Here is an 11,932-nt window from a genome sequence, read left to right as displayed (position 1 = left end):
AAGAATGAAAGGCAATCATTTGAAAATAGTTGATCATAATTCACAAATGGACTATGCTGTCCAGCAATTATACTACACAACTCCAGGCCATTCTCTCTCCCATCCTCTTTCTCTAAGAAGACTCAATTGCATCATCTCCACTCTCTTCAAATCTCCAATATCCATTTTTTTACTCTCATTCTCAACTCATGACCTTACATTTTATTTCATTAAGAACTTAGTGCAGGTTTTAATCCCCTGGATGGGTTTTTTTTGGGGGGTAGGGGTTACTGGGTTTTGAACTCAGGGGCACTTAACCATTGAGCCACATCCCCAGAAATTTTTAAAAAAATATTAAAAATATATTTTTTAAAAAAATTTTAAAATATTATTTAGAAACAGCCCTGGATGTTTTTATAACATCTGTCTCTCTCTGTCCCTCAATAATATTTGGCAGTTGATCACTGCACCTGAAATTATTACTTTCCTGACTTGATTTCATTATATGGAAACTCCATCATCTTCCCACTACCTAACCCACTGACCTTTAAATGCATTTACATTTTCTATTTTCCTTTGGGTACATTGCAGGGAGTCTCCTTCTCCTAGGAAGGCCCTTACCCCAAACTTTACATTCATTTGCCTCACATATTCTCAAGATGTTGGCTCCCACAGTAATCACCTCTGTCTCCTACATATTAATCTCATCCTCTCTATTTCATCATACTTATATGCAGGTAAACATCTCTGCCACAGTCTGGCTGGGCACAAATGCCGCAGTCTGGCTGGGCACACAATCACGAGCCACCACACAGCTTGTAGATTCAAACAGCAACTCTTTATTCCCGAACTCACACCAGCCGTCTACAATCACGTTCTCACGTTCTGGGGAAATCCACGTTCTCTGCCCAAATCCACCTCCACTGGGCTTCTATCTCCAAAATATACTGTCTGAATCCCGTGAGAACTGAAGGGGAACTCAGGCAGCAGGATACGCCCTATTCCCAGCAGGAATAATCTTAAACCTTAAACCTGGAACCTAAACCGGGAACGCCCTAATCCGCCTTGGTCCTTGAACAAGGTCACCTACATTCAATGTCACTGCAACATGGGGTACGCTGGCAAGGAAATTGTCATACCTACTTGGCTAATGGCTCCCAGCAATCTCTAGTATTTATTCTCTTTTAAAATGCCATCCTCTGACTCCAGATCTTCCTTCTAGCTACTGCTGCATTGTTCTGCTCCCTGTATATACAAACTTCTACATAGGGTTGTCTTATGTGCACTATCTCCACATCCTTTCCTCCTATTCTCTCTTCTGCCCATTTCATTGGGGTTTTGCCCCCATCACTGCTTCAACACGATTCTTGGGCAGGTTCTAATCCCCTGGATGGGTTTTTTTTGGGGGTAGGGGGTACTAGGTTTTGAACTCAGGGGCACTTAGCCACTGAGCCACATCCCCAGAAATTTTTTAAATTTTTAAAAAATATTAAAAATATATTTTTAAAAAAATTTTAAAATACTATTTAGAAACAGTCCTGGATGTTTTTATAACATCTGTCTCTCTCTGTCCCTCAATAATATTTGACAGTTGATCACTGCACCTGAAATTATTACTTTCCTGACTTGATTTCTGGCATACACATTCTAATGGATTTTCTTCTTCCTCACTGGCTATTCCATCTTAGCCATCTTTACCATTTACACCTCCTTTCCTAGAAAGTTAAATGTTGGAGCACCTCAGGTATGTCCTGGGTCAACATGTGTTCTCATTGTCTTTCCAATTGATTTCATCCATTCCTAAGGCTCAGAATGCTATTCATATATGAATATCACTTATCAATTACGTATTTAAACATCCTACCCGGGTCTTACCCCTGGACTGCAGATCCTGTATACATTACTATATACTTGATGTCAATAGGCATCAGAATCTTTGCATGTCCAAATAAGTATTTTATTTTATCCCTGTGATTATTCTTCAGTGGAGAGAAACAAAATATTTATTATTTTGAGGAGAAAGGGATGTAACATAATACAACAGGGAATTAAGTGCTTGCAAAAACCAATGATGCTGGGTGCTGTGGCGCTTGCCTACAATCCCAGCAACTCAAGAGACTGAGGCAGGATGACTGTAAGTTCAAAGCCATCCTCAGCAACTTAGCAAGACCCTAAGCAACTTAGCCAGACCCTGACTCAAAATTTTTAAAGGAATTTTAAAAAGGCTGAGAATGTGGCTCAGTAGTTAAGCCATCCTGGGTTTAATGTCCAGTACAAAAACAAAATCAACCAATCAACCAACCAACCAAACAAACAAAAACAATGGTGTGCTCAATACCCTTGGTTTAATCACTAGTACCACAGACACACAGACACACACACACACACACACACACACAGTTTAAAAATCAGTGGAAAGGCTGAAGGAATGATTCTTAGGACTTCATCACTAAATAGTCCCACCAGGGTGACTCCCCCAGTCAGGAAGGTGAACAATCAGGAAAACTATCAACTTTGAGCCTATAACACCACAGCTGCAATCCAGGGAAGCTGGGCTAGTTACTACCACTGCCACTGTAAACTGCCTCCCAACATCCATGAAATTAGTGAATGAGAGACCAGAATAGGAAATTGGGTTTCTGTCATTATTGCAATAGTGTCTTCGCTACCATTTCACTGTCTCTCTCCCCCATCCCTGCAGCATCTAATAGATTGTGTGTTCAAGGCACTCTTGCAAGTCCTGTTCTCATGTTATCCTTATGATTAGACCATGCTACATATGAATAAACTCAGGGAGATTGAGTAAGTAGCTGAAAATCATATAGCTAGTGAGTTACATATGCAATTATTCACCTTGCTTTTTTTGTCAGGGGGGTGGATACCAGGATTTGAACTCAGGGGCATTCAGACACTGAGCCACATCCCCAGCCCTATTTTGTATTTTATTTAGAAACAGGGTCTCACTGAGTTGCTTAGCTCCTCACAGTTGCTAAGGCTGGCTTCTGGAATTACAGGCATGTGCCACTGCACCTGGTGCCCACCCTGCTTTTTATCTCTGAACATTCTTTTGTCAGAGTTTTCTGCATAACTAAAATTCTCATATATATCAATCATAACTTTTTTGACCATTTTTCCATTTTCATATTTAGATGTATTTCCTATTTTTCTTTATGAATACTAAGTGCAACAAACGCTATATATACAAATTATTTTGTCTGTTTCTGATCACTCCCTTTGGGTAAACTCCTCAAAATTCAACTCATGGAGGGCTGAGTATATAGCTCAGTGATAGAGCAAGTGCTTAGAATGCACGAAGCCCTGGGTTTTATCCTCAGAACCAAAATAATAATAATAATAATAATAATAATAATAATAATAATAATAATTAATAACAACAACAACAACAACAACTCCTGGGTCAAAGGCTATGATTTTTTAAAATAGAATTTTCCCTCAAAAGTTGTGAATTTTTTAATTTTTGTTTTTAAATTTGTTCTAATTAGTGAAAGTTGTGAATATTTTTAAGGCACTTAAGTATGCTAATGGGTATGTCAATCAGTAATGTATGCGAGCACTTGGCCTCATCATGCCCTCCCCATCTACACTGTGCATAATTGTCTTTTCAAGGTTTTGCTCTACATTCCATGCTGTAATAACACACTTATACTGAAAAAAAGGCCTTCATTAATTTTCCTGAAATTCAAATTTAATGTATTTTATGTGGTAATCCTACCTGATGTAGATGCCCAAACCCCAGTGTAATTCTGGAAGATAAGGCTGAGACCTGCTACCATGGAAACCAAAGGAAGTACATATTGCCTCTGCATAAGCCCTGGGTGGTTAGAGCACCAACAAGGGACCCAGGCTCTCATTGAAGACTTTGAATCTTGAGGAGTGACAGTTTTTAATTCGTTTATAAAAACTACATCTAACAGAGGCCCCAGAAGTCAATGTTGGTTGGGTTAGTGGAATACAAAGGGAGCAGTTTTACAGTGGTAGTGTGTCTATTGCCAGTGGTGACATGTTGCTTCCTGCCATTTCCCTAGCCTGGTTTATCTGCCTTCCTGTTGATTCTGTGAAATGCCCAATAAATTGCTCAATTCTGTCAGAGTTAGTTTCTATTGTTTGCAATTAAAACCTTGACAGTTATAAATACTGAAAAAAAATTGAAATTATAAGGCATTTCCAAAAATTGTTTTGTGTTCCTGAAAATAGATCATGTATATGTAGTTATTCCTTGGAGATTGGTTCTAGGACTCTCTGCACATCCCTTATAGAAAATAGTATCATATTTGTGTATCACTTACACACATCCTCATGCATACTTATAATACCCAACACAAAGCAAATGCTTTGTAAATAACTGCTATACTGTATTGCTGAAGGAATAATGACATATGCACATTTAGTACAGATACAGATTTTTTGGTACCAGGGATTGAGCTCAGGGGCACTCAACCACTGAACCACATCCCCAGCCCTATTTTGTATTTTATTTACAGAGTCTCACTGAGTTGCTTAGTGCCTCACTTTTGCTGAGTCTGGCTTTGAATTCATGATCCTCCTGCCTCAGCCTCCCAAGCCATTGAGGTTACAGACATGCACCATCATGCCTGTCTTAGATATAATTTTTTAAAGAATATTTTTGATTCATGCTTGGTCAAATCCAAGGATGCAGAACCCACAGGTATGGAAGACTAATAATACATTCCCCTAACAAAGTTTCTGGAAGGATAGGCATTTAGGGCTTTCAACAATAAGTGCTTGAGGCTGGGATTGTGGCTCAGTGATAGACCGCTTGCCTAACATGTGTGAGGTACTGGGTTCGATTCTCAGCACTGCATATAAGTGAATGAATAAAATAAAGGTCCATTAACAACTAAAAAAATATTAAAAAAAGTATTGCATTGTGCTATGAGGTGATAATTTTCTCTTTTTTTTTCTCCCAGTGCTGGGGATGGAACCCAGGGCCTCAAGCATGCTAGGCCAGTGTTCTACTGCTGAACTACATTTCCAGACTGATAATATATTCTTGATTGTATTACTGTCCAAATAACATGGGTTGATATTAATAGCACCAACCCCACCAAGGACACTATCAATAGGACTAGCTAACGTTAATTGAGTTCCCAATATGTGCCAGAAACTGAACTAAGTGTTTTACAGAATGAACTTATTCCTTACAACCAATAAACAGATTCTTGTATTACACATATTTTACAGAACAAGAAACCAAAGCATGTTCAGGTTAACGTGCTCAATATCAGAAAACTAATTAATGATGAAGATAAGATTTAAACCCAAAAAAATCTGACTCCAGAACCTGATTCTTGTTACTGATATATTTAGGTGGGACTAAAGAATGTTTAAGAAGTGAGAAGGCACTCAAGAAGTCTTCTAAATGGAAGGAATCCTGGGAAACTTCAGCATGCATAAGGTACTTTTTAGCAGGCGAGGGAAGGGAGAATGGGGGACAGCAAGTACTTTATTTGATGGGAAGAACAAGAAACTGTTCCTACAGTTTAGTTCTCCTAGGACATTAGTGAGATAGAAAACTGGTGGGAGTAGGCAGTACATGGCCTTGAATGCCAGGACATCAGAGACATTCTGTTGGTTAAGCTTTAGCCTCTACTGACGTGCAAATAGTCCCAGGAAAAGTATCTAGTAACAGTGAACTAGAATTGAGAATAAATTGGTTTACTTACTCTTTACCTTAGAGCAAATTTTTGCCAGAGGAAAAGTGATGATACCAAGAAGCTACCGCAAAGAAAAAAAATCACACCCTTGAGAAAATAAGAAAACCTATATAAAAGGAGAACGTGAAAAAAAAAAACCAAAAATCTATCTACCTCTAGTGTTACCTTTGTCAAGAACCTGAACCCCAAACTATTTAGAATTTCTTTTGTTACAAAATAGTCTTCTTGGGCTGGGGCTGGGGCTCAGTGGTAGAGCACTTGCCTAGCACATGTGAGGCACTGGGCCAGATTCTCAGCACCATACAAAAATAAATGAAATAAAGGTATTGTGCCCATTTACAAAATAGTCTTCTTTATAAAATGTTCAGTAATTATGCCTGTCATCCACTGATTGCCTACTGTGAGCCAGACTCAGAGCAAGCATATTGCATAATGAGGTCATTACTGATATTTTTTATATGAGGGAACTGAGGCTCAGAGAGAATACATGATTAGTTGTTATTCCACAGACAGGTACAAAACTTAGAACATTAGTAAGTATAATTTCATGATGTTAATAAAAAACAAAAATCAACACAGAAAATAAAGAGAATGTTTGTCACCTTAGAGATTAATTCTACTTTGCAGAGAAGGAAAAATACACTTTCAACATGGTTGATGTGGTAAGCTATTTCTTTTCATTTGAGCTTTTCAAACAAACGTGTCCAAAGTAGTTTTACTCTTTAGATCTCTCCCTTTGAGAATGAAAAAAGATATGAAAGCTAAAAGTATAGTTGCAGCCTGGCTTATTTAGGCTCTTAAATTGCACATTATAAGGATGTTGTCTCATGATAAAAATAGGGGAATTAGGCAGCCCCCAAAATGTGTAATGAAGAACTCTGAAAGGGAACCAGCCCTCCTAACAAAATGATCATGATATTTGTCTGGAAACATACATATTAACAAAGCTGACTCAAGGAGAAATGGAAAAGCTGAATAAACCTATAACAAGACATTGAATCAGCACTCTAAAAATCCTTCCCTTATCACACATACCACCTTTACTCTCTAACTGAACCTTTTGTAAAGAAGACTATTTTGTAAATGGGCACAATACCTTTATTTTCTTTATTTTTGTGTGGTGCTGAGGATCTAACCTAGTGCCTCACACGTGCTAGGCAAGTGCTCTACCATTGAGCTACAGCCCCAGCCCAAGAAAACTATTTTGTGATAAAAAAAAATTCTAAATAGTTTGGGGTCCAGGTTCTTGACCAAGGTAATGCTGGAGATAGATAAGGTTTTTTTTTTTCACTTTCTCTCTCTCTCTCTCTCTCTCTCTCTCTCTCTCTATATATATATATATATATATATATATATATATATATAAATTTTCTCAAGGGTGTGATTTTTTTTCTTTGCAGTAGTTTCTTGGTATCATCACTTTTCCCTCTGGCAAAAAAATTGCTCTAAGGCAAAGAGTAAGTAAACCAATTTATTCTCAATTCTAGTTCACTGTTACTAGATACTTTTCCTGGGACTGTTTGCACGTCAGTAGAGGCTAAAGCTTAACCAACAGAATGTCTCTGATGTCCTGGCATTCAAGGCCATGTACTGCCTACTCCCACCAGTTTTCTATCTCACTAATGTCCTAGGAGAACTAAACTGTAGGAACAGTTTCTTGTTCTTCCCATCAAATAAAGTACTTGCTGTCCCCCATTCTCCCTTCCCTCACCTGCTAAAAAGTACCTTATGCATGCTGAAGTTTCCCAGGATTCCTTCCATTTAGAAGCCTTCTTGACTGCCTTCTCACTTCTTAAACATTCTTAAACTTCTAAAACACCTAAATCTAATAACCCCCCTGAATTCTTCTTTCACTTATTTGTTAATCAAATGAATAATTCTTGAGCAACTATGGTCTTCCTGGCTCTGTTCCAAGTACATGAGCTACAGTGATGACTAAAATACACATAGTCTCTGGTCTCACAGAACTTAGTTTATTGGGAAATGATAACACTAAATAAGTAAATTTATATGTGTAATATTTACACACACACACACACACACACACACACACACACACATATATATATATATATATATATATATATATATATATATACACTTAAAGAAAAGAACAAGGTGCAGTGAGCTAGATTAATGAGGTCAGGGAAAACAGCTTCCTTGGATAGCCCAGCTGTCCCTGACTTCTTCTTTAGGTGATTTAAAAAAAAATATTTGTTTTTTAGTTATAGTTAGCTATAGGTTAACACAATATCTTTATTTGATATTTATGTGGTGCTGAGGATCGAACCCAGTGCCTCATGCATGATAGGTGAGGGTTCTACCTCTGAGCTACAACCCCAGCCCCTAGGTGATTTAAAAAAAAAAATTTTAGTTGTTGACAAAGCTTTATTTTATTTATTTTTATGCAGTGCTAAGAATCAAACCCAGTGCCTCACACATGCCAGGCAAGAGCGCTTCCACTGAGCCCCAGCCTTGGCCCCTTCTTTACGTGATTTAATATCACCTAAAGGCTTACTGTGTTCAGATCATTAAATACGTATTTGGTAGCCTGTATATACTCTATATATCAGATTTTGTGCAATAATAATGCTATGTACTACTGATTGAGCAATTGAAATTGTATATCAAACACTGAACTCTATTCTTTTCATTTAATCTTTAAAATGACTTTTTTTTAAATTTTTTATTGTTGGTTGTTCAAAACATTACAAATTTCTTGACATATCCTATTCCACACTTTGATTCAAGTGGGTTATGAACTCCCACCTTCACCCCATACACAGATTGCAGAATCACATCAGTTACACATCCATTGATTTACATATTGCCATACTAGTGTCTGTTGTGCTCTGCTGCCTTTCCCATCCTCCACCATCCCCCCTCCCCACCTCTCCCCTCCCCTCCCCTCCTCTCTCTCTACCCCCTCCACAGTATAACCCTGAGGGTCTCCTTCCATTTCCATGCAATTTCCCTTCTCTCTCCCTTTCCCTCCCACCTCTCATCCCTGTTAAATGTTAATCTTCTTCTCCTGCTCTTCGTCCCTACTCTGATCTTAGTTATTCTCCTTATATCAAAGAAGACATTTGACATTTGTTTTTTAGGGATTGGCTAGCTTCACTTAGCATAATCTGCTCTAATGCCATCCATTTCCCTGCAAATTCTATGATTTTGTCATTTTTTAATGCAGAGTAATACTCCATTGTGTATAAATGCCACATTTTTTTATCCATTCGTCTATTGAAGGGCATCTAGGTTGGTTCCACAGTCTTGCTATTGTGAATTGTGCTGCTATGAACATCGATGTAGCAGTGTCCCTGTAGCATGCTCTTTTTAGGTCTTTAGGGAATAGACCAAGAATGGGAATAGCTGGGTCAAATGGTGGCTCCATTCCCAGCTTTCCAAGAAATCTCCATACTGCTTTCCAAATTGGCTGCACCAATTTGCAGTCCCACCAGCAATGTACAAGTGTACCCTTTTCCCCACATCCTCGCCAGCACTTGTTGTTGTTTGACTTCATAATGGCTGCCAATCTTACTGGAGTTAGATGGTATCTTAGGGTGGTTTTGATTTGCATTTCTCTGACAGCTAGAGATGTTGAGCATTTTTTCATGTACTTGTTGATTGACTGTATGTCCTCCTCTGAGAAGTGTCTGTTCAGGTCCTTGGCCCATTTGTTGATTGGGTTGTTTGTTCTCTTATTGTCTAATTTTTTGAGTTCTTTGTATACTCTGGATATTAGGGCTCTATCTGAAGTGTGAGGAGTAAAGATTTGTTCCCAGGGTGTAGGCTCCCTATTTACCTCTCTTATTGTTTCTTTTGCTGAGAAAAAACTTTTTAGTTTGAGTAAGTCCCATTTGTTGATTCTAGTTATTAACTTTTGTGCTATGGGTGTCCTATTGAGGAATTTGGAGCCCGACCCCACCGAATGTAGATCGTAGCCAACTTTTTCTTCCATCAGACGGCGTGTCTCTGATTTGATATCAAGCTCCTTGATCCATTTTGAATTCACTTTTGTGCATGGCGAGAGAAAGGGATTCAGTTTCATTTTGTTGCATATGGATTTCCAGTTTTCCCAGCACCATTTGTTGAAGATGCTATCCTTCCTCCATTGCATGCTTTTAGCCCCTTTATCAAATATAAGATAGTTGTAGTTTTGTGGATTGGTTTCTGTGTCCTCTATTCTGTACCATTGGTCCACCCGCCTGTTTTGGTACCAGTACCATGCTGTTTTTGTTACTATTGCTCTGTAGTATAGTTTGAAGTCTGGTATCGCTATACCGCCTGATTCACACTTCCTGCTTAGCATTGTTTTTGTTATTCTGGGTTTTTATTTTTCCATATGAATTTCATGATTGCTTTCTCTATTTCTACAAGAAATGCCGTTGGGATTTTGATTGGCATTGCATTAAACCTATAGAGAACTTTTGGTAATATCGCCATTTTGATGATGTTAGTTCTGCCTATCCATGAACAGGGTATATTTTTCCATCTTCTAAGATCTTCTTCTATTTCTCTCTTTAGGGTTCTGTAGTTTTCATTGTATAAGTCTTTCACCTCTTTTGTTAGGTTGATTCCCAAGTATTTTATTTTTTTTGAAGATATTGTGAATGGAGTAGTTGTCCTCATTTCCATTTCAGAGGATTTGTCGCTGATATACAGGAATGCCTTTGATTTATGTGTGTTGATTTTATATCCTGCCACTTTGCTGAATTCATTTATTAGCTCTAATAGTTTCTTTGTAGACCCTTTTGGGTCTGCTAGGTATAGAATCATATCATCTGAAAATAGTGATAATTTAAGTTCTTCTTTTCCTATTTTTATGCCTTTAATTTCTTTCGTCTGTCTAATTGCTCTGGCCAGTGTTTCGAGAACTATGTTGAACAGAAGTGGAGAGAGAGGGCATCCCTGTCTTGTTCCAGATTTTAGAGGGAATGCCTTCAGTTTTTCTCCATTCAGAATGATGCTAGCCTGAGGCTTAGCATAGATTGCTTTTACAATATTGAGGTATGTTCCTGTTATCCCTAGTTTTTCTAGAGTTTTGAACATAAAGGGATGCTGTACTTTGTCGAATGCTTTTTCCGCATCTATCGAGATGATCATATGGTTCTTATTTTTAAGTCTATTGATGTGGTGAATAACATTTATTGATTTCCGTATATTGAACCAGCCTTGCATCCCAGGGATGAATCCTACTTGATCATGGTGCACAATTTTTTTTGATATGTTTTTGTATCCGATTCTCCAGAATTTTATTGAGGATTTTTGCATCTAGGTTCATTAGAGATATTGGTCTGTAGTTTTCTTTCTTTGAAGTGTCTTTGTCTGGTTTAGGTATCAGGGTGATGTTGGCCTCATAGAATGAATTTGGAAGTTCTCCCTCTTTTTCTATTTCCTGATGTAGCTTGAAAAGTATTGGTATTAGTTCTTCTTTAAAGGTTTTGTAAAACTCTGCTGTATACCCATCCGGTCCTGGGCTTTTCTTAGTTGGTAGTCTTTTGATGGTTTCTTCTATTTCCTCAATTGATATTGGTCTGTTCAGTTTGTCTATATCCTCCTGACTCAATCTGGGCAGATCATATGACTTAAGAAATTTATCTATGCCTTCACTATCTTCTAATTTATTGGAGTATAAGGATTCAAAATAGTTTTTGATTATCTTCTGTATTTCTGAAGTGTCTGTTGTGATATTGCCTTTTTCATCCCGTATGCTAGTAATTTGAGTTCTCTCTCTTCTCTTCGCTAGCATCGCTAAGGGTCTGTCAATTTTGTTTATTTTTTCAAAGAACCAACTTTTAGTTTTGTCAATTTTTTCAATTGTTTCTTTTGTTTCGATTTCATTAATTTCAGCTCTGATTTTAATTATTTTTTGCCTTCTACTTCTTTTGCTGTTGTTTTGCTCTTCTTTTTCAAGGATTTTGAGATGAAGTATGAGATCATTTATTTGTTGTTTTTTTCTTTTTTTAAGGAATGAACTCCAAGCAATGAATTTTCCTCTTAGAACTGCTTTCATTATGTCCCATAGATTCCGATATGTTGTGTCTGTGTTTTCATTTATCTCTAAGAATTTTTTAATTTCCTCCTTGATGTCTTCTATAACCCATTGATCATTCAGTAACCTATTGTTCATTCTCCAAGTGATGCATGATTTTTCCTTCCTTCTTTTATCGTTGATTTTCAGTTTCATTCCATTATGATCAGATAAGATGCATGGTGTTATCTCTACTCCTTTATATTGTCTAAGAGTTGCCCTGTGA

This window comes from Marmota monax, unplaced genomic scaffold (genome assembly GCF_021218885.2).
Source record: "Marmota monax isolate L192 unplaced genomic scaffold, Marmota_monax_Labrador192_F-V1.1 WCK01_AAM20220418_F8-fsc00155, whole genome shotgun sequence".
NCBI lineage: Eukaryota > Metazoa > Chordata > Mammalia > Rodentia > Sciuridae > Marmota > Marmota monax.
This window is presented reverse-complemented; position numbering follows the sequence as displayed.